This window comes from Mizuhopecten yessoensis, unplaced genomic scaffold (genome assembly GCF_002113885.1).
Source record: "Mizuhopecten yessoensis strain PY_sf001 unplaced genomic scaffold, ASM211388v2 scaffold6785, whole genome shotgun sequence".
Taxonomy (NCBI): domain Eukaryota; kingdom Metazoa; phylum Mollusca; class Bivalvia; order Pectinida; family Pectinidae; genus Mizuhopecten; species Mizuhopecten yessoensis.
In genome coordinates, this window is record NW_018406723.1 from 355,856 (window position 1) to 383,173 (window position 27,318).

At 35.2% G+C, this 27,318-nt stretch overlaps 1 protein-coding gene across 1 annotated transcript in view; it reads left to right on the forward strand.

The window, feature by feature from the left end:
• Positions 1 to 27,318, forward strand: part of LOC110452667 (cadherin-23-like) — a 236,197-nt gene that overhangs the window by 95,565 nt on the left and 113,314 nt on the right. Inside the window, exon 3 of the mRNA XM_021501316.1 lies at positions 8,018 to 8,099. The gene's annotated coding sequence lies outside the window, so the exon portion shown is untranslated. The remainder of the gene's footprint in view (positions 1 to 8,017; positions 8,100 to 27,318) is intronic.

Here is a 27,318-nt window from a genome sequence, read left to right on the forward strand (position 1 = left end):
AACACGTACTAAGGATAGTTTGATCCACTTGTATTTTAATCATACTGTACAACACATCACGTATTAAGGATAGTTTGATTCACTTGTATTTTAATCATGCTGTACAATAAAACACGTACTTGGGGTACATCGATTCGCTGATCATGTTGTACAATAAAACACGTACTTTGGGTACATTGATTCGATGATCATGTTGTACAATAAAACTAACGTTTCGTAAAACAAGGAAAACGCCCACTTTATGTTGGTGGCGTAGAACAAAGGATTAATCGTGTGTTTAGTAACATAAACGTCACTTTTAGTGCATGCAATGGAAAATGACGAACCAGTTACAGCGGTACTATTTACGATTCGGACTACCGGTAGCCGACGGCTACGTACGTCATGGGTGAGCGCTCTGACCGAGCTCAGGTAAATTTTGGCTGGTGCGCGCCACTACACTGCCGATAAGGTAGGCCTGTCGCGGACGAGAGCGTGGCCGGTCGGCAGACATGAAAGAACCCGACAGAACAAAAGAAATTCGTAAATTAAACGATTTCTGCTAAAATTAAACGATTTGCCGCGAGAGGTCAACGCTCCACCAAAACGGAACACTGTTCCTTGACACGCAAACACTGCTCCGTGAAAATTAAGCATGCAGTTTTAAAACAAACACTGTTTCGTGAAAAGTAAACATGCAGTTATTAAACAAACACTGGGCCAAGAAAAGTAAACATGTAGTTATAAAACAAACTCTGTTCCGTGAAAAGTTAACATGCATTTATAAAACAAACACTCTGTTTTAAAAACAAACTGTTATACTCAAAACGAAACACAAGTCTGCGAAGAATAAACGTCGGTTTAAACAATAAACGGTGACTCGTCAAATATAAACTATAATCCAAAAAAAACACACAAAAAGAGAACAACTAAACGATTTTTGAAAATTAAACGAAAAAATGAAAAAAATACACGGTAAGGGTCCACCAGTGTTAGACCGGGGTTTGAACCTTGGACTTCAGATTGTTAAGATCTAACCTATTGAGCTACCTGGTCAACAGAAGTGTCCTGGCTCAGCTGTGCTGCATATGGAAGTTAAAGGGAGGTTACTCAGTATATACCAAAAACCAGAGTTCAATGGGACAAGGATCCTTAAGAGATTACTTGCATCAAGAGCGTCTGGTTTCAATATTAATGCTGATTTTAATCAAGGGAATTAAATTAACTTTATCCACAAATTTATTGAATCCTGTCGTTTACTGATTAAATATTATTAATATATGTTTATACCCACTCAGGTATCGATCACCAGTATAATATGATGGGTGGGATAATTTTAGATACTGTTTCGTATCATCAGGTTACATATGTCACGCCTGTCTTGATAGAACCCTTTGTAATTAACCATCATATATGTCTTGTGGTGTCCCAATTTGCAGCTGTCACGTGTGTTTGTCACAGTTTTTGTTAAATATTAACTGAAATTGACATTTGGGTGCTTAAAATTATCAACCTCTGTATAGTACAATACAAGTTCGTTGACCTTCTTACATTGAGATTCTTAATAACTATTGGAACATTTCTGATCTATTTAAGAGTTGTAACGCATATAAGACAGCACTTTTAGGATCAATCTAAATCAAATCCGTTGCCTGCAGCTGTTATTTTTTAGGGCTGATTTTGTTAGGTTTATTAGCCAATATTGCATCAATGATGGTCTGTTGACTGGCTTCAGTACAAATTCAGGATTAACAATTAATTGTCATTTGACACATTCAAACTACCAGTAGTAGTGCATGCATTCAATTTTTTGTCTGAGGTACCTGAGTCCTCAATTACAGGGATGGTCTGTGTAATATCACTTAGAAATGTAGGAAAAAATAGCTGCAAAGTAAAAAAAAACACAACAGGAACTGAGGAGGCTTCAAAACAAAAGGAAAAGCATCACGAAGGCTGCAAAACAAAAGGAAAAGCAACGAAGGCTGCAAAACAAAAGGAAAAGGAAAAGCATCACGAAGGCTGCAAAACAAAAGGAAAAGCATCACGAAACTGCAAAACAAAAGGAAAAGCATTACGAAGGCTGCAAAACAAAAGGGAAAGCATCACGAAGGCTGCAAAACTCAGAGAAGAAACCACACAGGAGTTGCAGCTAGAAGTGTAGTTCACTGTTTCCTTTTCAACATGCAGCACTTGTTTCATCGTTTCCTGTCAAATCCGCAGGTCTTCAGTCTGCTAAGACATGAAGTCTTCGTAATCTTTGTTGATACTCAGAAATCCTTCTGTAGGAATATTTACATGATGACAATGATTTTTCTAGGTCTTTAACACAGTGGCATTTACCTGGTGACTTTGAAAAAAACATTTTACACAATTGACAAAAAGCATGATATTGGGGAGAAATTTTGTAATTTTTGCAATTAATTTCGGTAAAATACAGCAGAAATGATGCAGGGCAAAGGGGCTTTAATACGACCCCAAATTCACCTTATAAAATTGGTTCATCTCATGAGCATAAAATGTCTAATTGAAGCCGTCTAGATAGAAAACCCTCAGGTTTAGGATTAAATGTATCCTGAATCCGAACAGACCACAAGATCTCAATTAAGTAACACAGGCCCTGTATTAATATATAAGCTTTGTTTTATTATTGATAAGTGGAGCTCAAACACACCTCGTACTTTGGAGAATTTTACAGGACTTCTACACAGTCCTTCCTGTATTGACCCTGAGCCCTGAACATATGTTATCATTGTTTGAACAGCAGAGTGCAGTCTAGTTTTAGTCCAATTTGGTCAATCAAATAGTTGCACTTCTGTTCTGAAGTGTTATTATATCTCTTGCTCTGGCCTTTACATACTTGCTTGTTATGTGTCTTTAAAAACTTGACCAGGTTAAACCCAATACTGTAGGTCCTAAACAATTGTGCCTCATTATGTCTTTAAATGATATTTTGTCAGACACCATGTGATTAAAGAATAGGTCATACATTGATATAAAGAATAATTAAGGGTTTATGCTACCTTACTGTCAAACAAATCTCTTTTCTAAAGGAGCCTCACATTGATAAAAGAGAATAGTATTTTTTTATTACAGTGAAACCTGTTTAATCTGACATCTCGTGGGAGATGAAATGATTGGTCAGATAAGTCAAAATGTCAGAATACACAGGTGTTATTTTGTAAGGATGTCAGAATATTTAGGAGTCGGATTATGAAATTTCACTGCAGTAGTTTAGACTTCAGTAAATAATAGAAAGGTCAAGAGAATTCATTTCTGCACTGATTGCACTCTTGGATTAAAAGAAAATGCACATTCATGTTTAAGGAAAATAAACTCTTAATCTAAAAAGTGTGAGGTAGCATATAACCTTAACTTTGACACAAATCACAGGTATAATGAGTAAAGTAGCATACATTCTTAAATTTAATACAAATTACAGGTAAAGTGTGTAAGGTAGCATACACCCTTAACTCTAGCACAGATCACAGGTTTAAATTGAAAGATAACTCCTTTATCAAAAAACCACTCACAGGTAAATGTACATGTGTAAGGTAAGTATACACCTTAAATTCTAACACAAATCACAGGTATAAATTGTAAGATATCGCTCCTTAATTACCAAACAACCAATCACGGGTACATGTATAATATGTAAGGTAGCATACATCCTTAACTCTAACACAAATTACAGGTATAAATTGTAAGATAGCTCCTTAACCAAAAAACCAATCATGGGTACAGGTATAATATGTAAGGAAGCATACATCCTTACGTCTAACACAAATTACAGGTACAGTGTAAGGTAGCATATTATAGCCTTAACTTTCAAACAAATTACAGGTATAATGTGTAAGGCAGCATATACCCTTAACTCTAACACAAATTACAGGTACAGTGTGTAAGGCAGCATACATCCTTAACTCTAACACAAATTACAGGAATAAATTGTAAGATAGCTCCTCTACCAAAAACCAAATCAAAGGTGCATGTATATGTGTAAGGTAGCATACACCCTTAACTCTAACACAAATTACAGGTATAAATTGTAAGATTGCTACTTAACCAAAATCAAATGATTTAAAGGTTTATGTATAAGTCTAAGATATCATATACGACCAAATTTATAAATTCATACCCAAATCAGTTATAAATTGCTCAAGGTAGAATATTATACTTAAATGGTTTACAAGCGACTAATCTACCTCAGATCAGCAAGTATTATGTAATACAATAAAATACCCATCTTTTGGCCCGAAGGTACATTGTATACCTATAGTTCATACAGTATCACAGATCAGAATCTGACACTGTTTCCCATTGATGTCTATATATCAACATGAAAAATCTACCACACAAATTTAATCAGAAATGACAATCTACCGACCTATAGCATATTTCCTGTCCTTCTGCACACTACAGGGGATTAATAACCATGGCAACCCTTTTGCTTTTATTTGACAATGAAACTGTACCTATAATGACTAAGTACAAAAATAATGATTTATTATATAATGATGTTTTGAAAGAATACTTAGATTGGATCTGACATAAGTTTCCATTTCGTATGAAATTGATGAAACAAATCTAAGAATTCTTTTCATACAGTCTTTAGGGGAGATCATAAACCTTTTGTGTCATATATATGACCATACGTCAGATAAGCTGATTGATCAACTCTTTCTAAACATGAGGTAATTATTTTGTTTTCATGATTGTGATGTCAAAATTATTGTAAGTATACTATAATATTTTAATGCTCTCAAATTTAAACGCATCAGGAAATTTGAACAAATTCATGATGAAGTACGTACAGGTGCCTTTTACAATGTATGGTCTACACGTGTGTAGATAACTACAAAGAGAAACTGTAATTATCACATTATATACCATATTTTTTACCACAAAAAGTGCTAAAATATTGAAGATTATACTGCTAAAATATGTTCACTTATAATTACAGTACAACTATGGAGCAGAGTGTACTGTACTCCCCTTTAGGTTTCTACAGTGGCAACTTTTTTGGCATAAAACCTGAAAAATATAACTTTATTATATAATTATGCGCACCCAGTCCCCTGTGGCCTGTTTTAAACAGAACAACAGAAATAAAGGTATTTTTGTAGATTAATTCTTCCTACACTTGCATTTTACAAAGATAATCCTGATTGGCTTAATAAAAGGAGATCATGGACTTGGGTGTAGTAGGTAACACGAAGGAGGGATGAAATTATAAGCTACCTTTGTAGGTATAACTTCCCATAGGAAACTCCTTTGCTTGAAAAGTGGGAGGTTCTGTACTCAGGGTAATACATCATGCAGACAACGCACCATACTTTCTTATCTTTCTGCATGATTTTTATCCTATGGTGGAAATCAAATCAACCTTATCTAATAATAATGTAATGTTTCTAAATTTAAATAATAGAATTTACCTCTGAAGTTAGAATTATTTGGTTAAACAATGTTTTCAATAACCAGCATGTATATTTGGTTTTTATTTTTTTATAATTAGCATTTTATTTTTTCCCTGAATTTTTACTGTCTGCCTGGCCTTGAAGATAACAGTGTTCTATCCGACATGTTGTCTAAACTGTAAATGTTTTTGACGAGCTGCAAAATAGAGTTGTGTGGCGTCCAGGAAATATTCCGATTCCTGTGTGTGACTTTAGAACGTTTGTTTTCAAAGAGGGCTTTTATGAACGAAAAACATGTCGGATAGGCATTTGTTGCAGAAAATGACTAATTTTGCTTATCACTATAACTGCAGTAGAACATTTTCATAACATCCCTTGATGTTGTGGAGTCAGACACGAGTTAACGTTTTGTCTGGGGTTTATTATTGCGCAAGTTTAGGAACATTGGGTGAAAAAAACCCATTGACTTGATCAAGATTTCCTGGAAGTAAAGTAATGTTGTAGTTTAGTTCACTTTATCGCTCCATAGACTTGCAAAATGGGACACTTTCCGGTAATTGAATAATTTCTAACAGTCGGAACTACCAGAAAATGTGTTCCAACTTTTGTTAAACCCGAGATAGTGCAGGTTTGGCCAATTAAACCATGCGTTTTCATTGGTTCAACAGGAGAGAGAAAATAAAACATACTGAAAAGATCTATGTGATTAAAAACCTTGACGATAGGATCTGTTTCTGATTTAACATCTATTGTTGTCTCATTACCAAGTAATTGAATTCCAATCTTGTGATCTTTATAAATGTCTTTCCGAAAAAAAATTGAGTCAGATCATTGCAGCTAAATATCGATGTCTGCTGATACCTTCGCTGGTTTACTTGTGAAGCACAGGCTGCTAGGCAACCCTTTCATCGGGATCTGCTCCAATTTTCCTTGCAGAATATTAGCTGTATCGACTCACAATATCTTGTCGATTTTTGTCAATATTTTTGTATCTCGTGCAAATATCTACCATTTTATGGTTCTTTATGAGTAACTAATGATGTGTGACGTTTACTTGGAAAAATGAAAATTTATGTTAGAGATAATGTTTGGCACAGTCTCCGAGACTCAAGTCATAACGGAAGGGTGGGAGAGTTTCAGTCTCAAAATCCTGATAATGATTTTTTAACATTTGGCGTACAGGCTGTGTAAAACATTAACTGATGTACTCTGTCACCTAATACATTAGAGTAATTTTAATGTTTGCAGCTGAAAATTTGTCATTTAATGAAGACAAGAGATGTTGTGTGTCACACTTCTGTATTTCCAACCTACCTCTTTTGTAAAATTTTATTTCTGGGGTCACAACGTTTTATTGCAAAACTTTACTTCTGTTCATGCTATATAAGGTCAAAAGCTTTTGCTGTGACAAGTCAAATTGACATGTTTTTTATGCATGTAGCCTGAACAAATATTTGTGTTTGCCTTTTCATTAAGTCGTATTGAACTTTTACCAGGTAGTTTTTAAACAAAATAAAATAAGTCCTGATAATCCAAACAACTTCAAAGTGGCTTGATTGTGAAATTTTATACTAACTGGGAGGATATTGTACAGAAAAAAAATGTCCGATCTAGCTTTCTCTTGTGTTCAAACCTCCTAAAATCGGTCCATCGGTATGTGTCCAAATTGTCTTCTGAGACTTGTTTTCCATTACCATGCTGTCAATATGGAAGTAATGTCATGTGTTTGCAAAATTTTGGATGGTCTCGTAGCTAAGTAAAGAACTTCCTGCTTACTGGTGACGTGACGTATGTGTGTTTCAGTAAAAAAATGACGATGTTATTTGATTTTTTTCTCAAATGATCCTAAGAGAATATACCTCAATTTCTACCTGTTGTGCTTGATTGTCATATGACTCAACCAAGATAAAGTCTTGACAAGGTTTCATCCAAGTTTATACACAGGTCAAGTATGACAATACCTCAAATGAGTTTTCATTTCAAGGTCCTATTAGGTCGGCGTCAAGGTCACTGTTGCTATTTATAGATCAACCCTTGCTATATGTTGTCAACAGATTCATTGTCATCAGTCTACAGATGTCAGACAGCCAGGGAGAAATGTGATGTCTTATACAGATTTTTTCCAGTTTTACATATTTTATGTGCATACATGTAATTATATGGCAGAACGGTACTCTAGGGAAGAATGTGTTGACATTATAGTGATAAGATTCCATTAGGTGCCACTTTAGACGATAATAATTCATGCAACTGTTGCGCTTCTTCAATAAGTTGAAGATTTCTGGATCTTAATTTGATCCTGTGAAGCCTCAGCTATGCTAAGTTGTTAATCCCTGTGTAATTCTTTTGCGCCCTGTGAAAATCTTTGTGTCAATGTGTTCATTTAAGACATTAAAATTGACAGGAACAGATTTGTTTCCATGATTGTTGCACTGCAACCGGTGTTGCTGTTCAATTGGCTTCCTACCAGACGGAAATTATTTAGGAAAATAATTTATTTTTTCTGTTGCGGATGAAAAAAAATATTTTATCGCATTATTTCAGTAAATCAATACAACCAAAAGTATTTGAAGATTTTTTTTTTCACTTGCATTCAATTTTTTTTCTTGCTTTTGTAATTGCAGATCTTGACATTCAGCGACAAAGGGACACGTACACACTGGGAGTTCGTATTAGATGTGTTCAATACTCTTCAGTTGAATAAAGGTAAGGATTGTTATGTAATAAATAGTCTCGTTAGTGTAAGGAAATGGAGCCGTCAGAACCATCTTATTACCTGTTGAACGTAGATTTCCACAACGATTGTGATAAATGGGTTGACCTTCTGGATTTGAACTGAATACTAACGGAAGGATTAAAATAGTCTGTTCCTATTGCTGTGAGTGTGAAACAAATCAACTATTGTCACATCACTTATTACGTGGCTGTCTGCCGAGAGAAAGTCCACAGCCAACATGTTGCGGAATTCATTTGAAATTTGTTCTTTCCCATGCAACATCATCTTCCTTATATATATAGTAACATTAATCCAACGGTAAGCCGTCTTACAGTTTTAAGATATTGTCGAATGTAAAAGCTGCCTGGACGACGTCTTGACCTTAGAAACATTTCAAAATTAACTGGTTTATTTTCAACGCATTTGCGTAACATAAATAGATTGAAAACCAATTTAATGCAACTCGTGCATTTAATTTATGGTTCCTTGTGGTTTTGTCAATATGTTTCATGTGATGAGAAATTAACATTTATATTAATGTCACTGATGAGAAATTTAAAGTGCAACTAACAAATTTTCATAGAATTTTTTCGATATCGTCTGGGAGGAATTCTATACAAAGTCATTATAACATGCAGTGTTTGGTTAAAATTGTATCCTGATATGAAATATTGATATTAAATTGAACGTTATAAGATTGTCAGTAACACCTAATGACAAAGAAAAAAGAGTTCTACTTAAACAGACCCGTCATATGTCTAAAATTTATGCTTATTTGACGTTGGTTAATTATTTGAAATTTATATCATTAAAGGTGCATGTATTTATTCCACTTTGGTGATTTTGAATTATTGTATATTAGAATAGTTGGTGTTTAAAGGGGGGATAACTCTAAGGCAAATCACATGTGTATAATGTGTGTGGTAACATATAACCTTAAAGTAATCATGGATAAGATATGTGAGGTGCACATATATAGTGTTTAACCCACGTCTGTCTTGTCGCGTCCAACCAATATTTATTATGTTCCGTCCCTAATTGTAATTCATTTCTATGCCTCTTACCGTAACCTCGTTTCTTAATAGATTTTCATAAAAGTTCAGGTCAAGTATGAGAATATCCCTGAATAATGTGTATCTTGGTGTCCCAAGGTCAATGCCAAGGTCACTATTGCTATATTTATTAGTCAATTACTTCTATTTTTGTGAAACAGATTCCTTCTTATCACTTTAAGGACTTCAGGGGCAGTAGGGCGTTCATTATTTAGAAGTACTGGGTACATACAGGGAAAAACCTCGGTAATAGAATATATATCATTTACACTACTCTTGCTCTTAATGTATAATATATAGTCAATAAGGGTAGCCCAATAGTCTGAGACTATTCAAATCTCCAGCTGAACTAGTACTAGTGGTTCTAGAAACCGCTAGCCAGATTAGATTGACTAGTCAAAATTTATTATTGCCTATCTTGTTGAATAATAATAGGTTAGTGGAATTTTCACATGGACTAGTAAAAATTGGAAATTAATACCCCAATGGACAAGTGGTATTTCAAATTTATTTCTAGTCCTGATATATATAATTATATACTTTTTCACCGATTTAAATTTAAATTTGTTGCTTTTGATGCGTGAAGTCTTTTGAGCTTTCTTTTAAAATGACACTTTAAACCCAAAATGACCTTCTTGTCTTTCGGGGTCATTAAGCCTAAATTAAACAAACAAGCATTCATGTCTTATAGATGTCTTCTAGTTTTAAGACACTTTCCTTTTAGAAAACGAAACAAAAATTTGCATTCTTTCTGAATGATGCAGAAGTATTATTGTCACTAGGTAAATTGGAAAGGGGTTTGTTCATTAATTTTTTTCTGGAGTATTGGCGGCCAGATTAATGAGGATTTACAATGAATTGAAATGTATATCGCTTTCACCGACGTCAGGACTCTTAAAAGATCATTTTCAAAAAATTGTTTATACAAAATCATTTGTATAGAAACCATGGAATCGCATCACTTCTGTCGGATAAACATGTACAAGTGTTTTTTCTTCCAAATTCTGTATTGTGAAATTCTTATTTCATCCAACTTGTACAATTATGTAAATGTTTCTCGAAATTTCTTGTTTAATTGGTGGCGGTTTTTCGTAGCAATATTGGAGCGTTGCATTACCATCACAACTAACATACATAATTACACTAACGGGTTATGCAAACTAATTCTTCTCTTCGTAATCTTTCAAGCTACATTGATGAATATACTTTTAATGAAAATGCAAATCTTTACTCCCACAGAAGTTTAATTTGCAAACAATTTTTTGCTTCTTGCAATGAAAGGCATGGATGATGATAAAGTGGAAAATGTAATTAAAAAGAAATGAATTAAAATTTAAAATGTCGAAAGTTATATTCATAGAAATGGTTGTTGAAGTGTGGTGCCTGCCACTGACGGCTTCTGTTTGGGGTTTTTTCCCCCCGAGAAAAGGTATTTTCTAAATAGGTGCACTCTTGCTAAAAGTGCAATAGCGGTCATTGATTGAGGTCATTTCTGAGTGGTCGATTGGTCAGTTTGCATGTCCTGTTTCTAAGACAGGAAGTATAACGGAAACGATTGACTAGTTCACCAAGGAGAAATGTCTGGAAATTCTTACGGAGACAAGAAAATGACCAACTCAGGGGACACGCAAATCAGTGAGGAGACGCTTAGTTCTTTGAAATGGTTTTAATCCAGAACAGATGATCTTATACAAAAAGATTCTATTTTTCTTCCCTTGTATTGCATTCATTACAAACATGTTTTACCTTATTAAGTGAGAAAGTCATTTTATCACAGCATTGATAATAAAAGATAGCATGGCACTGCATGCTGCTTAGACAGCTAGTTTGGAGGAAAATTCTCTTTAACCCTTTCACCACTCTAGACTAGAGTGGACTCATCCAGATGAATATATGGTAGAGTCGACTCAAGCTACCTTAGGGGTGAATTTAGGGTTAAAAGAACAATAATTAAGTGCAGCAGTTATAAAATTGTCATTAACCCTTTCACCACTGTAGACCATTATGGACTCATCCAGATCAATGCATGGAAGACTCTGCTCAAGCTACCTAGGGGTGAAAGGGTTAAAAAGAACAATAATTAAGTGCAGCAGTTATAAAATTGTCATTAAAACCTTCAGTATAACGACTGGTTGTACCTGGACTGTCCTATTTCACCTGAGGTCAGTAGTTCTGACGAAAACATCAACATTATGGTAAGTCGTGACCCATATAACATATAAGTATTTTGACAGTTTACATAATAGTATTCTTTATGTTAGCCATTTAGCCTTAGAGGTCTTATCAATACACTTTCTAAATGATGGTCCAAGTCCTTTTGTAGAGTATTTTTACAATGGCTGGACCACATTTACTGCTTTAATTAGAAAATTGTACCATCTTCGGAACTCTTTTGATACCGATTAAATACACCAGGGGACATCTAATATATAATAGATTCAAAGGAGCTCTAAATAGGAAAATGGAGTATTGGGCATGTATTGGGTGTTCTTATAGACCTCGATTTAGGCAAGACAATTACAGGAATGAGTTACAAGCCCAGTCTTCTACTCAACAGGCTGGTGATTATCCCCCTGAGGTATGGCTGGCTATATTTTTCTCAGATTTCACTTCAAAAGAAACAGACTAGTCAATAATTGAAAGTCATTAACCCTTGGGCTACTGGACGGAGAAATCACTTCTGCTTACGGAGAAATCACTTCAGCCGGCCATCTGTCCTCAAGAAATCAAAGACCTTTGTATTGAACGTTAACCTTGTTTTACGGTCTATAGAATATATACACGTATATCTAGGGGCTAATTTACTGTGCCGTTTTGCTCAAGACAATTCCACTTTGTGCTTATAATGGTTCAGTTTCTTAAGAACAAAAGCAGAAAGCATTAAAAGGAATGAAGTTGGACGTTGTTCATTTAATGTGCCATTTTTGACGTAAATTCCATTCTGTATTGTAAAGTTCAGTTGTTAATGATAAACAAAAGCTTTATAGATATTTTAAAGATATAAGCTGAATTTTTGCTACAGAATAAATTGTGTTTTATAGGTGCAATGCATTTTTTGATTAAGTAGAAATGTTTACAGTTTTTAAACATCAGACAGACTTATAATCATCTTTAAGACTTCTTACTCGGAGAGAAATTAGTCAAATAACTATGCTGTTTAATTGCCATAATTTAAGTGTTTCCATCTGGTACATTTCCCTACGGCCTATACACTGAAATGGGTATTTCTCAACGAGAAACGTAATGTAAAATTATATGTTTCTCGACTTATCGATCTGTGTAGAACTTTCCTCTTTAGCGATGAGTAACAATAAGGTGGAGTCACATTCATGTTGTGCAGGTTATCAGCTTTGAGGTGTTTAGATAGCTGTATATATCATGTGTTTTGGGCTTAAATTTGTATTGCTAATTTATTTGGAATTTCCTAGCGACATTTTCAAATTATTATATAGGACATGTTTTGATAACCCCGAGCTTCCAATAGCAGAATTGATGACAATTCAATTTACGCTGATCTTTCAAGAATTATTTTTTATGTCAGAAGACAATATATAGATCTGCCGAAATCCTTGTTTCTTTGCCTCCACGGCTGTTTTCTCTGTTCATACTGTATCATATGTTGTCTCAGACTTTTCCTCAATGTACTATTCCGTCACTTATACCCTGGGTTCTGACACTAGTCGTCCAACTACTTTACTTTAATGGGAGTATTTTAAGCCCAGGCTCCTAGTTTGAATGACGTGCTCATTTGTGATTTTGGAGTAACTTGTATAACTGAGATAAGTTTTATTGTCTTGGCACGACTTCATCGGGAATATTTTGCCGAACTTGTTTTTTTACGAGGTTGGCAGCATGCAGCAGAAAGTAATGGTAGTGTTGACAGGACTAGAGCTATTTTAAGTCGGCAGCAATTTCCAAAGGTATACAATCAGGTCAAGCTTTATACAAATGGAAGCTGTGTGACATTTCATTACTGCCTGGTACAGTAAAATAAATCGTACCACAAGTTTATTTTCCCGTCGCTAACAGAATATGTAGAAACCTATTGAAACCAGCAGAGCAACAGATGTATCTCGTCTAGCCTCTTATACACTATACTGTATCGGCCTGGAAAGTGTCAATTAAAACCAGTGACATCCAGTTTCTCTGTGGCTCGACATAGAGATGGAGGACAGTTGGTTTTAAGGTTCAGACATACAGGGGCCGTTGAAACGATAGAAGGAGGGATGATATATAACTGATTATACACCTGTTTTCGTCCAAACGAGAATGGGCACACTGGGTACAGCTAGGATGTGGTTTAAGTTTTAAGTGAACATTGAGTTCTAGAATATAGAGACAGAGTTATAGAAATGTAGGTATGAAGTGTTTTTGTTTTGCTGTGTGTTTTACGTCCTTTCAACAGCTATGGTCATTTAAGGATGTTCTAGTGGTAGAGTGGAGGAAAACCAGAGTACCAAGAGAAAGAAACCTGACTGACCTGTGGCCAATACCTGCAGGCAACTGCCCCACACATATGACTCTATAACCTACAACCAAGTGGTGGAGGACTTAAGTGGTCGTGTAGATGGTCAGATGCCTTAACCACTTGACCACTGCAGCCCCTATAGGTATAAGAGATCCAGTGTACTTGTTTTGGTTTATGAAGTAGAGGGACGATGGGTTGGGTGTGGTCAGAGTGGGGTTCAAAGAGTGGACATTGAGCCAAATTAAGACATAAGAGAGACACATCTTGAGTTACATAAATAGATGTATGATATGTATATACATGTACATACCATATACGGGATGTCAAGTGTGCGGCCTGATTTGTTCCTAAGAGATTTAGAGAGACATGATTTGGAGTGAAGCCAGTAGTGGTTTGTAGATCACAGAGAAGATAGACAGCAATAGATACCAGAATTGGGCTACCTAGTGGACTGTTGTAGACAAACAGGAATGGTCAGATATGACCAAAATTAAGTGGGACTGGAAAACGACTGTTGTTCCCAGAGCAAATAAATGAAAGGTGTAAGATATGATGGAAATATAAGGGCTAGAAATTGTATGTGGACACAGGATAATACAGAAGGTGAACAGGATAAGGTATGACCAGAATAGGACTATATACATAGTGGACTGCTGTAGGTTTTAGAAAAGACAGGCATGGTCAGACATGACCAAATTTGGGACTATCAGGAAATGGGCTTTGGTTTCAATAGAGCAAACAAATGGACTGTGCTAGATATGATGGAAGAATAGGGCTCAGAGACACACTGTGGGTCCTACAGAAGATATGGACAGCATTTTATATATATGACCAGAGTGGGGGTAGTTAGTGGACAGTACACTGGGTCATAGAGAAGATATTATATTAATACTGGTAGTAATGACCAAGGTGGGGCTAGAAATGAACAGTGGGCCCTACAGTATATCGAAGATAACCAGCTTAATATTTGACCAGAGTGGGGGTAGTACATATAATGTATATAGTGGACAGTGGGTCCCAGCGAACTGATGAACAGTGTTATAGATATGGCCAAAGTGGGGCTAGAAATTACTAAGACAGTGAGTCCCTAGAAAAGATGGACAGCAGTAAGAGAAGCAGTGGAAAGCTGGTCCTAGAGGAAATGGACAGGGGTCATGTCCAGTTGGCCTGTTTTGTCCCTATAGGATAGAGAAGATATCACAAGAGTTCTGTACATGTACATTCAGAGATATAGGAGAGGAGTGACCAGGGGGTCATTACTGACACAAGGATGTTGACACAGAGATAGCTCCTGTCCGCATTACCTGATGTCTCTGATAGCAGACATTCACGTTAGCCTCTTTGCTGATATGCAGCTTTGTTGGTAGAGTATGCTAAGGGAAGTGATATAGTCAGAAATAAATAAAGGGAGGTAATCTACACCTGTAGCTAGACTGCGAGACTGATACGAATACTAGCATTTATTTTCATGGAAAATCTTTTGAAAATTCATGATAAATAAAAAGGTTTATTTACTAATAAGCTATCAAGTTTTAATTTAAACTACAATTTGAGATAAAATAGATAAAATTTAGAATTATAGTTTTTAATCAATTTTTGTCTTACTGAAATGATTTAAATTGGAATTTGTCTGTTATACGATATGTTTTAATCAGTGGATTCAGAGATGGTTTAGATTCAGGTTGGAACTTGAAATCTGATTTGTTGCTCAAATAATTATATTTCAATCTTCCATTCTTTTAGGAGGCTTCTGACTTTGTGTTTGCCTCTGGATAGCCTATTAAACTGTATTTGTTGCATGTTGTGTGTTTCTACTTCAATCTGATTACGACATGGAAAAAGTATGTTGAGCAATTTATTAGGGTAGCGATATGATGGTTTTCTGCCCGTGGCATTTCAGATTTTGTGTACAGAGCTATGCTCATTGATTAAATTACAGGGATGAACCTACTAGACTATTTTTGATATGATTCAAACTAGTTTTTATTTGTGGTGATTTCTGCAATTTTTGAAAAGGAATTTTGTACGATTTTCTATACTTATGTCTTCAAGGTTTATCCCAAGCGTCAGAGTTCTTTCGAGTCGGGGATCAACCTACGTGGTTTTGTGACGTCTGTCTAATAAGAATATTGCGAACAGTTAAAATGTTAGACATCAGTGCTAGCATAGATGTGGGCTTGTGATTATAGGTCAACAGCCAAGCCATGAACATGTCATCTTGCAATGGGCTGAGGTCATGTAATTTTAGGCACTAGGGTCAGGCAAGGTCAGGTCAAGGTCAAATCATTTGTTATTCAAGGTCATTGCATGTCAGATCAAGATCAGCCGAAGAAGTCAACTTGTGTCAGGTCAGCTTGGGTTTTGTCAGACTAATACACGTGCATGGGATTTCTCCTTATATGGTTGTGAGTGTCCTGGAATGGTCATATCTCTCATTTCTTAGATACAATACAAGAATCTCCCGACTTAATGATTCATCATACAAAATTTCTATTTTCCTCTTTGTTACCTAGGCGATCTGTTAATGTTTTAATGTTGCAGGAATTAAAAAGTCTGTTTCCACTGTTTAGGTAAGTTATAGGTTACAATAGTCTCTTGTAGGTATAGCAACTGACATCATAATCGGCAAGGCTCAAATAAGATTTACAGTCTTAAACCGATGTTTTTACAGTCGAACATCCAAGAAATCCTGACACTAATTAAACACAGGCAGCTAGTTGAAACACACATGAAGATGTCGAACTGAAAGCTGTACTTGTCAGAGATGTTTTAGGTACAGTTGAGCATTTATAAGGTGACAGGTAGTGAACTTCGATTTTTGGGGCATGATGGACTGACTCGAAATTAAACAAATTCATATGCATTTTGAAGTCAATTATAAAGATAAGATAGTGGGTGTCGCAACTAATTAAAAATTATGTCTTCACATCGCTCCTGTTTACTGATATGTCGCGTTGAAGATCTAACAACATCCCGCAGAGGGTCATGTTCAGGTGACCTTTGCATTAACCAATCAGATGAGAGCTTACGCATTTCTGTAAGTGATGATGTAATGATTTCGGAACACACTTGCTCTGATAAAATAACGAGAGGTGTCAAATGAGCATCGAAAATGGCGGCGCCCATGACACCACGCCGTGTCTATCTTCAAGACAACGTTTGTACAATTTGTGGATTTTGCTTTGAAATAAGAGAGACTTCCTCTTCTGGTGATGTTGTCGTTAAAAAGTTTAACAACCTGAAACTAAAATTAACCAATGACAGGCTTCGCAATATTCAAACTATCACTGGACCAGACGAAAAAGTGGATTTTGGGCTACGAGGTGTCTGCATTAAATGCTACAGGTCCTGCTTTCTGATTGGTTGAAAGAAAGAGTTATGTCGCGTTTTGATTGGCTTGTTATAAATACGATAATGCNTAGATAGTGGGTGACGGGACTAAGATTGGTCTTATGTTAAAAGTTTCATTCAGACGGTGCCTTGTTAGCTTTCAAAGTGAACAAAACGGACAGTTCCCAAATATGACTTAACTTGACATAATTGCTAATTGTAAAAGATACGACATTATACTGAGACAAATTACAATGTGCTTCAAACTCAGTCTCCCTATACCTACAGATGTACCTGAAACCACAAATCTGACTGTACATGTATTGAGCTCTGATGCCTTCTCATTTATAAATACATTAAGTCCTTCATAATTTGACCCTGGGTCAGATGCGAGGACATTAAACCCCTAAACAAAGGAATTTTATAAACACTAGTTCTGACAGAATATATTATTAGTCTACTAAATATCAGGCAAAATACCTGATTAAATAAATGTATCGGGTCAAGGGGAACCCATGTGAGGTTTTAATAGGTCAACTTATACAGGTCAAGGTCAACTTATACAGGTCAAGGTCAACACATACAGGGCAAGGTCAACTAATACTTGAGTAATTCAACTCCTGTTACCCCTTTTATCCACAGTTTTGGGGATATATCTGTTGTTCATCAGTTGTAAGATTGCCAAATGTCTACGTGACAGGTGAAAGAGATAAGAAACAAGAATCGCTGGTTAAGAAATTGTCTTTTTCCGTATACCTCATACATTCATTTCAACTCGTTACTTATCGCCTTTTCTGAAAATGGGGGAGTTATGGGTATTGCTGGATTTACGAAGATAAACCGATTTCCCTGGAGGCCCACTGAGTTTCAAATGATTGACACTGAGTTTCGGTTTTCTATTTTAGCAAGAATTTTACTTGCTTTTTTGGGATGATTTTGGAGATTCTGAAACTGTCTTTTGGCAATTTTCACCGATTTCCTTATACATTTTACATTCATTTGTATCTCTGTTTCATAAACATGTTACCAAATAGACACCTTAGGTGCATCATAAAACGGAAATCTATTTTTCCGGGAGATGTTGTTCTTGAAAACTTGTAAAACAGATCCATTTTCTCAACTTCATGAAGAGAATCGGATAACAGATAAAAATGAACTGATCTGTTTCTTTGAAAAATTTACAAGATAGCGGGTGTTTCGAGAAGTTCTAATAATTCAAGCTTTGCGGTCTGTCAGAACCAATCAGGATTACTTTACGCTACGATCACAAAACTCCCAATACGATGTGATGTGCATCACCATACATTTATATCAAAACATCAGCCGAGTTGTAACATATCTAGATGTTTTTTATTTTCAAAATTTGATTTTTTTTGCTTCCAAGATACCAAGGAAATAACAATTTTGAATATTGCCTTGTTTTGTTTGTAATTCGATTTCACATATTTGTATTGAAAATTATTAAATTTTTACATTGTTGAAAATGGCATTTGTACATCGGTTATACAAAAGCACTATGACCAGAAACATATTGTGCATGTATTTATTACACGTATACTAGAACAGAAAACCTTATTTACTCTCTGTTATTAGTGATGTATCTCTCTGTCGCAGAATCAATAAGGCGCCAACACGGGGTTACCATGTATCCCCAATTTCAACACAAAACAAAACACATGTGAAGAAATTTTGAAGATAAAAATTTTTGAAGAATTTAGTTCAACTCCATTGGCAGGAATTTATTTGTTTGATGTAAATATGGTTTCTATCAATTTTTGTCCATCTGTGAAATTTTCAAACTGGGACAGTGACGATAGATAAAACATCTTCTAATAATTTGTTCAATTAAGTTTGCACTGGAAATGTGCATGTTCTCTGAAAATAATACTTCCGTGAATATACAGGGATTGGGAGATATCTGACTTAATCAATATCCCCACAGGGATTGGGAGGTATCTGACTTAATCAATATCCCCACAGGGATTGGGAGGTATCTAATTTAATCAATATCCCCACAGGGATTGGGAGGTATCTAACTTAATCAATATCCCCACAGGGTTTGGGAGCTAGGTATCTAACTTAATCAATATCCCCACAGGGATTGGGAGGTATCTAACTTAATCAATATCCCCAGTATTAAGGTATAGACACCTTCAGTTGCCATATAAATCTAAATTGAGTTAGATGCCTTTTAGTCATGCAGGTTTGACGTTACTGCACTGGCTGGTGTAATAGCGATTTCTTGTTATGTGTTCAGTAAGAATATTTCGAAAACCAGTCTCTCTTAAATATCAATTAAGGCCTATATTTTCAAATGTAAACTTTTGTTGTTTTCCCAATGTTGGAGTGTATTGAACCGATTAAAGATGTACAGCAAATATTAAAGGTAAGGTAAGGTAAGTTGAAGGTCATTTGACGGTGTGTAAAGGTTCAGATGGTATTAGCTGGAGGGCATTTGGTGGCATTTTAAATTTCAAAATATGTAAGCCTGAGGTCATTTGGTGGCATTTAAAGGTTCAGAGGATGTAAGGTGAAGGTCAATTAGTGGTGTTTAAAGGTTCAGAGGGTGAAAGGTGAAGGTCATTAGTTGGTGTTTAAAGTTTCAGAGGGTGAAAGGTGAAGGTAAATTAATGGTGTTTAAAGGTTCAGAGGGTGAAAGGTGAAGGTCATTTGGTGGTGTTTAAAGGTTCAGAGGGTGAAAGGTAAAGGTCAATTGGTGATGTTTAAAGGTTTAAAGGTTGCAAGGTGAAGGTCAATTGGTGGTGTTTAAAGGTTCAGAGGGTGAAAGGTGAAGGTCATTAGGTGGTGTTTAAAGGTTCAGAGGGTGAAAGGTGAAGGTCATTAGGTGGTGTTTAACGGTTCAGAGGGTGAAAGGTGAAGGTCATTAGGTGGTGTTTAAACGTTCAGAGGGTGAAAGGTGAAGGTCATTTGGTGGTGTTTAAAGGTTCAGAGGGTGAAAGGTGAAGGTCATTTGGTGGTGTTTAGAGGTTCAAATGTTGTAAGGTAAAGGTCAATAAGTGGTGTTTAAAGTTTCAAATTGTGTAAGGTTAGGGTCATTTGGTGGTGTTTAAAGGTTCAGAGAGTGAAAGGTGAAGGTCATTTGGTGGTGTTTAATGTTCAGAGGGTGAAAGGTAAAGGTCATTTGGTGGTGTTTAAAGGTTCAGAGGGTGAAAGGTAAAGGTCATTTGGTGGTGTTTAAAGGTTGCAAGGTGAAGGTCAATTGGTGCTGTGTAAAGGTTCAGAGGGTGAATTGTGAAGGTCATTTGGTGCTGTTTAAAGTTCAGAGGGTGAAAGGTAAAGGTCATTTGGTGGTGTTTAAAGGTTCAGAGGGTGAAAGGTAAAGGTCATTTGGTGGTGTTTAAAGGTTTAAAGGTTGCAAGGTGAAGGTCAATTGGTGATGTTTAAAGGTTCAGAGGGTGAAAGGTGAAGGTCATTTGGTGGTGTTTAAATGTTCAAAGGGTGAAAGGTGAAGGTCATTTGGAAGTGTTTAAAGGTTCAAAGGGTGAAAGGTGAAGGTCATTTGGTGGTGTTGAAAGGTTCATAGGGTGAAATGTAAAGGTCAATTGGTGGTTTTTGAAGGTTTAAATGTAAGATGAGGTTCATTTGGTGGTGTTTAAAGGTTCAAATGTTGCAAGGTGAAGGTCATTTGGTGGTGTTTAAATGTTCAGAGGGTGAAAGGTGAAGGTCATTTGGTGATGTTTAAAGGTTCAGAGGGTGAAAGGTAAAGGTCATTTGGTGGTGTTTAAAAGTTCAAAGGGTGAAAGGTGAAGGCCATTTGGTGGTGTTAAAAGGTTCAGAGGGTGAAAGGTGAAGGTCATTTGGTGGTGTTTAAAGGTTAAGAGGGTGAAAGGTGAAGGTCATTTGGTGGTTTTTAAAGGTTCAAAGGTTATAAGTTGAAGGTCATTTTGTGGTGTTTATGGGTACAGATCGCGGGTGTAATGTGAAGGTTATTTAACGGTGTTTAATGTTTCATTGGGTGTAAGGTGAAGGTCATTTGATGTGTTTCAAGGTTCAGCGGGTGTAAGGTGAAGGTCATTTGGCGGTGTTTAAAGGTTCAGTGGGCGTAAGGTGAAGGTTACCATTGCTAGCGATTGAGGGTTTTTATTTCGATTGAGATTCAGAAGATGAAGGTCGTTTTGGTAAGATTTTGATGGTTCAAAATGTAAAGGTCATGATATATATTTTAGAACTCTAGAGAGATAAGTGAAAAGTTTAAAAAATACAAGGTGAAGGACGTCATTGTAGTAGTGTTTAATGACATGAAAGATGTAAGGTGTTCGAATGACATTTTTAAGAATCTTAGTATCTATGGTGAAGTTTATAAAATCTTAAAAAATGTAAAGTGAAGGTCATGGTTGTTTGTGTTGTAAGGCACAGAAGATGTCGGATTAAGGTAATTTGTTGGCTATATAAAGACTCCTTAAATATCGGGTGAAAGTCGTGGATGTGTGTGTTAATAGACCCTGAGTGGAATCTTACACTTTACGAAGGCTTTCAGGAAATATTTGAAAGTATAAGACTGTGAGTTTTCCATCAATGTAGCGAGATATATAGGCCATAAAACACTTGTATATCTACTCAATTATATCAAGAATTACTTACATCAAATAACTCGCTTTAAAAAAATACTGACCTACCTTTGAAAGAGAAAGCAAACACTGCAAGTTTAGTAGGAACAGCCTAATGCTTGTGCATTAAAAACTGGTATATAAAGATATCCTCTGTGGAAAGTCATTTCCTTAAGGAACGACATATGCTTCTTTAATGTGACATAAACCTCCTTTCCAAAATGTCAGCTCTGGCTGGGTTCATTAACTGATGAATGTAGTGGAGTGCCGACGTGCCGACATGCCAACACTTTTACGGGCGTTAGAAAGTTATTTTAAAAAGCATTACTATAAACAAATCATGACCAGGAGTGTAGCATTGTGGTTAAGTATCTTCTTGCTTTATGAAGACACAATGTCCTTGATAAGATAAGTGATGTATCTTCTATTTCTTAGCTGATTATACTGTGGATACCAAGAAGGTATACAGAGTTCACACTGGTGTTAGTAAAAGTCCAGGAAGAAGTGCGAACAAGACGGCAACACGGATATCGTAAAAGTAGGAGAGAATTTTTTTTTTGTGGGGGGGGGGGGGGGAATTTAAGGATATCATCATTTNCATTTGCTCATTGTAGTTGACACTGTTGTAAGCATTGATTTGCTTCTTGATGTGATTCTAAACTCAATTCACTCGACTTTCGTTTGTGTTATATAATCAATTTATTTATTTTGTTTATCATACTTTTTGTTGTGACAAAGAGGCAAGCAACTCCAGATTAGAAAAAAATCCAAATTGGAATTCTTCTTTTTAAAAGATACAACACAGAGAATTTTTCTTTTTAAAAGATACAACACAGAGAATTCTTCTTTTTAAAAGATACAACACAGAGAATTCTTCTTTTTAAAAGATACAACACAGATCACTCTAGTTTGCTAAATGTGCAACACAGGGCCCACTTGTATAAAACATCTCAAAGTTAAAGAAAATCTCAAGCAATGTATTGTTTATGGGAAATCTTAGACTTGAGGAAATCTCAAGAGTTGAGATGTTTTATACAAGTGGGCCCAGGTATATAGTATGTAAGGGAAGTAACTCAAAAACAAATCACAAGGGCAGTGTATATGATACTTGCCTATAATTCTAAAAATCTAGAGATATTGCACATCAAATGCTTTTAGGAAGATTGAATGAAATAAAAAAATTATTATTTGAAATGATTCATTAGAAAAATCTACATGACTGATGTTGAGGTTTGCATAATTTTGGGAAGATAAAAGCATAAAAAATGCCAAAGAAGAAATAAATAAAGCTTAATTTGAGAAATTTCTTTATTTCACACTTTTGAACTACCATTATTCAGCCTTACAGTATGGAAAAAATACATTTTTACACATTAGGAAAGTAATTTGTGTTATGCATCTTTGAAACAATGGTTAAGTAGGTTTAATGAAAATTTCAAATAAAATAGTTTCATATATCACGACTGTGTGTCACACTTTGACTTCAAAATCTTGAAATATTGTGGTAAACTGAAGTAAAGGATTACATTTATTTGGTTTTAAGAATACTTCAATTAGAATCGTATTTAAGCTATCTCAACTATTTATGTCAAGTTAATGTCTTTTATCTGGAAATATAGCAGTAATACAGTTTAGGATTATATTTCATGAAAGACTGAATATTTACAAAAATAATGAAACCCCGAATAAATGATACCATTTGTAAACTCAACAGAAATTGGAAAGTGTTGTAAATTTCAATTTAAACACAAATGTGAAATGTAAATGGAGAATTATATAAGACCCTTCTGAACAAATTTTCTCATTTGTGTTAACCATAAGTTTTCCTTCCCAAACCACAGTCTGTCACATGACCTAAAATTTATTTCGTTATCTGATAATGCAGGCATTTGGAAGTTTTATCTTAAATTATTTCCTTCCCTGACAGATCCCTGCATAGTGATTTCTATCTTTCTATTGGCTGTTTTTTAAGTGCCATCATTTCATTGGCTCTTCTCGATTGATCTTTATTTTTCATTGGCTATTCTCTGTACAACTTATTTACTGTTCTATAGTACTGTCTTTTCATTGGCTGCCCCTTCCTTATCTTCAACTTTGTGTTACTGTTATCTCGGCATCCTTAGTTGCCATAATCGTGAAGAAAAAATCGGCAATATATTCCATTTCAGGTTTTTATATATGCTTTTTAATTTTCTCATGCCCTCTACAAAATTGTTTATTACCCAGCTTTTACTGGTAGATAGGTATCTAATTGGATTTGTTTATTGATTTAGCCCGTAAGAGTGGGAACAGAAGCCTTAATGAAATTTTACTTCAAAGCTAATCGCAATCTTTTCATTAAAAAGTTTCTTCGAAAAAATGATATAAACTCTGAGAAGTCAATAGAACAGCATGATTAGAAAATTTTGCTATCTCTTAATGTTCATTTTTGTCGATGATATATATCTATGTGCTTTAGTTATTAATGTTCGTTTTTTTGGTCGCTATAGATCGTGGAATTGGTTTTAATGTTGATGTGGAAATGACTTTCGTTTCTATGGTAGTTGTAATGATTTGTCAACACGGAGTAGCTGTAAAAGTTGATAACTTGATATTTGTCAATGTTTATGGGAAAAGCTGATTGGGTTTTTCGCGGAGATAGACTTAAGAGACTTTAAATTGCCATGGTAATAGTACATTTCAGTTCTTGGTCTTGCACTAAACTAAAAGCATTCTGCATTTTCAGCACTCTGGAGGTTCATTTCCCCCTTTAATACAGTATTTTGTTTTTCTGGAGACAAATGTTTTTTTTAACAAAAGTTCAGTGCAGTAAAACTTCAATATAATGCACTTACTTTTATTTGTCATCTCCCTAACTTCCAACAAATTTCAAGTCCCTACATTCTTCAACAATCCCATTCACAATATCACCATGTTTGTCGTGATGATCATGTTAAATCCCAAACAAACGAAAATCCTTCAACAATTTATTTATATTTGTCACCTTTTTCATATCGTCAAACCTCTTTATAATGCCAAATTCTTCATGCTGGACAAATTATTATGGCAGTATAACAAGGTTTTATCGTATAATAGAAGATGTGTCTATGTAGAGCTATTTAGTACCATTGTGTTGGACAAGTGAAGTGAAAAGTAAGAAAAAATCATCCCAGAGTTGAATTTAATGTAAATGGTAATTTATTTATACAAGAAACAAGAAATAATTGTGTTGCCTTTTCAAAGCGCATTGTTACAGAAATGACATAAACACCTGTTGCCAATGGTGCATCAATCATCTTTGCAGTGACCTTTCTGAATATAACATCACGATAAAGGTTCGAAGGACACAATTTTTTCATAGTGAAAGCTACTTTGCTCTATCATTGGAAATTTTACTGTATCAAAAAAAAAAAAAAATCCTGCTTGTTACTGAAATGACATGCAAGTCATTCAAGCAAATTGCTGATATTCCATGTCATTTACAGTATGTGACTGTCAAACATAGTTCACACTTGATTTTGACCTTTGACCTCCTTTTAAACTTGATTAGTTATGCTCTTTGCCAGATGAGCGAGAAAACCAATGTTTCAGGCATTCATATTTTTATCGTACCATTACATAAAAGTGTGTAGTCTGCAATATGACTTTTCCCCATAAGAATGGATGACTATTGTCACAGGTGTTTTCCATTGTTATATACTGTATACCTGGAAATTTTTGCTGCATTTTTTTTTTAAACTTTCGCCTTTTTCGTCCTTGGCAATGAGGGCAAATTTATTGTGTCCTCAAATGTAATGACACAGCATATACCATATATACAATTACACATAAACGGCAAACTTAACACTGAGCGACCATTGATTTTAACGTAAAAGGGTGAATATTTGACTGCCTGAACATTTCCTGGTCACTATATACAGTGTTTGTCAGGGATTAAAACCAACAGCTTCATATTAAGCCCTGTGACCTTCATTTTAAACAGATTTTACCCATATATGACGGATATCCTTCTAAAAAGCATATGATTGGATGAAATTCTTGACTAAGCCTCGTACCCGTTTTACCTAAGCTGGGGTTATTACAGGTAAGACTACGGTACATAAAATATTCATTGCGTTAGAAACACCCAGAATTCAAGAATATTAAATTTATAACTTTACTACCAGGTGTATACATCAAATATGAGGTAAATTAATTTATGTGCCAGGTGTTTATAATGGGTAGGCCACCATGTCTGTAGCCAGCATCAGTACCACATTTTACCTGTGATAAGCCCATGCCTGGTTGTAAGCCCACCCTGTAGGCTATTAATATATAATTATACAGATTTTTCAAGGATCATAACTGAAAATCATTGCTTTGTGCATATTGAGGAATTTAAAACTTAAACATTTCCATTTAACAGCTTTTCTAAGGACGAGGCCCGTCCACCCGTCCCCACCCATAAGCCTATTACACTTTTGATACATAAAACACTTCCCTAAACTTGGCATAACATTTGTTTAAGATATCACTGTGTGTCAGATATGTCAGTTTATATCCATGGCGGAAACATTTTACATTAATATTGAAACAATGTTAAACACTGAAAAATGTTAATCTATTTATGTATAATTGATAATGATTTAAATGATGTGAATAGTGTCAGAATCACATTACTCTGTGGCATAATATGAAACAGGTTTTCTGCAGCTTCAGGAAATAAATCTGTCAGCTTAAATGTTCCTTGTTTAAGTAAAAAGCTGTGTATATTAGTTCAGACTAATCATTTTAGTTGATTCGTGATATATATTTCAATCCGAACTGACAACTGAAATAGATACAGGTATCATGATGTTGCTATGCACTAATACAGATTTTATTCCAGAGATACTGAAAATGTTTTATATTTATACTGACTGTGGAAATATATTTTGAACAAATAGATTTTTTTCAATATTTGCCTGTGGGCTGTGCATATGAAATTGTACACCCCAATAATTACATGTACTATAATTAAGTAAATGTAAAATATGTCTTGGACTCGGGTGAATCAATTGCATTACTGTCCAGAATCTACAGTATTTCCTGGGATTGAAAATGCATGACCACCTTCAGGTAATTTATACAAAAATATTCTTATTTCTACACGTATCTTGGATATTATTTGATTTGAAAATTTGACTTCACATATTATACCATCAAGATATTGGAATCTGTAACAGCTGGATTATATGTTTCAAGTATCTTATGTTTTGCCTTCTCTGATGTGATTATTTCAAGGGAGATAATTCAGAATCGTGAAACCACAAAAAAAGTGTTTAAAAAAATAATATGTTTCAAAGGTAAAAATAATGAATAATTGAATCATGGTGGAAAACAACTCCTAACAATAATCTTAAAATAGGTTTATGTCGCATGTTCCAGGAATTTTAGTTGTTAAGCATGATGGGTTCATGGCATTGAGTAAGAGGTCTGGCATGCATATTTGATAACAGAACTTCTTTGGAGTAATATGGTGTATATGAGGTATACTACTGTAGATATATTGTTTTATATGTGATGATTATGTCAGTTCTCACCATTATCAGCGTGTCTGGTACGTGTTGGATCGAAGTGTGCATATAGTTTGTTAAAAATGTATGTTATTGATATCAACACATTTCCGTATTTGCTGTATTACCGTAATTATATAAGCACCCAGAGCAGTAACAAAACTGATAAAACTTAAGTGTCAGGTCGGGAGAAGAAAGGGGGTTTACCGAAAATAGGTTTTAGTCACAGTGCATGTCCTTCAAAAACAGCCCCCCCCACCCACCCACCCCAAACAAAA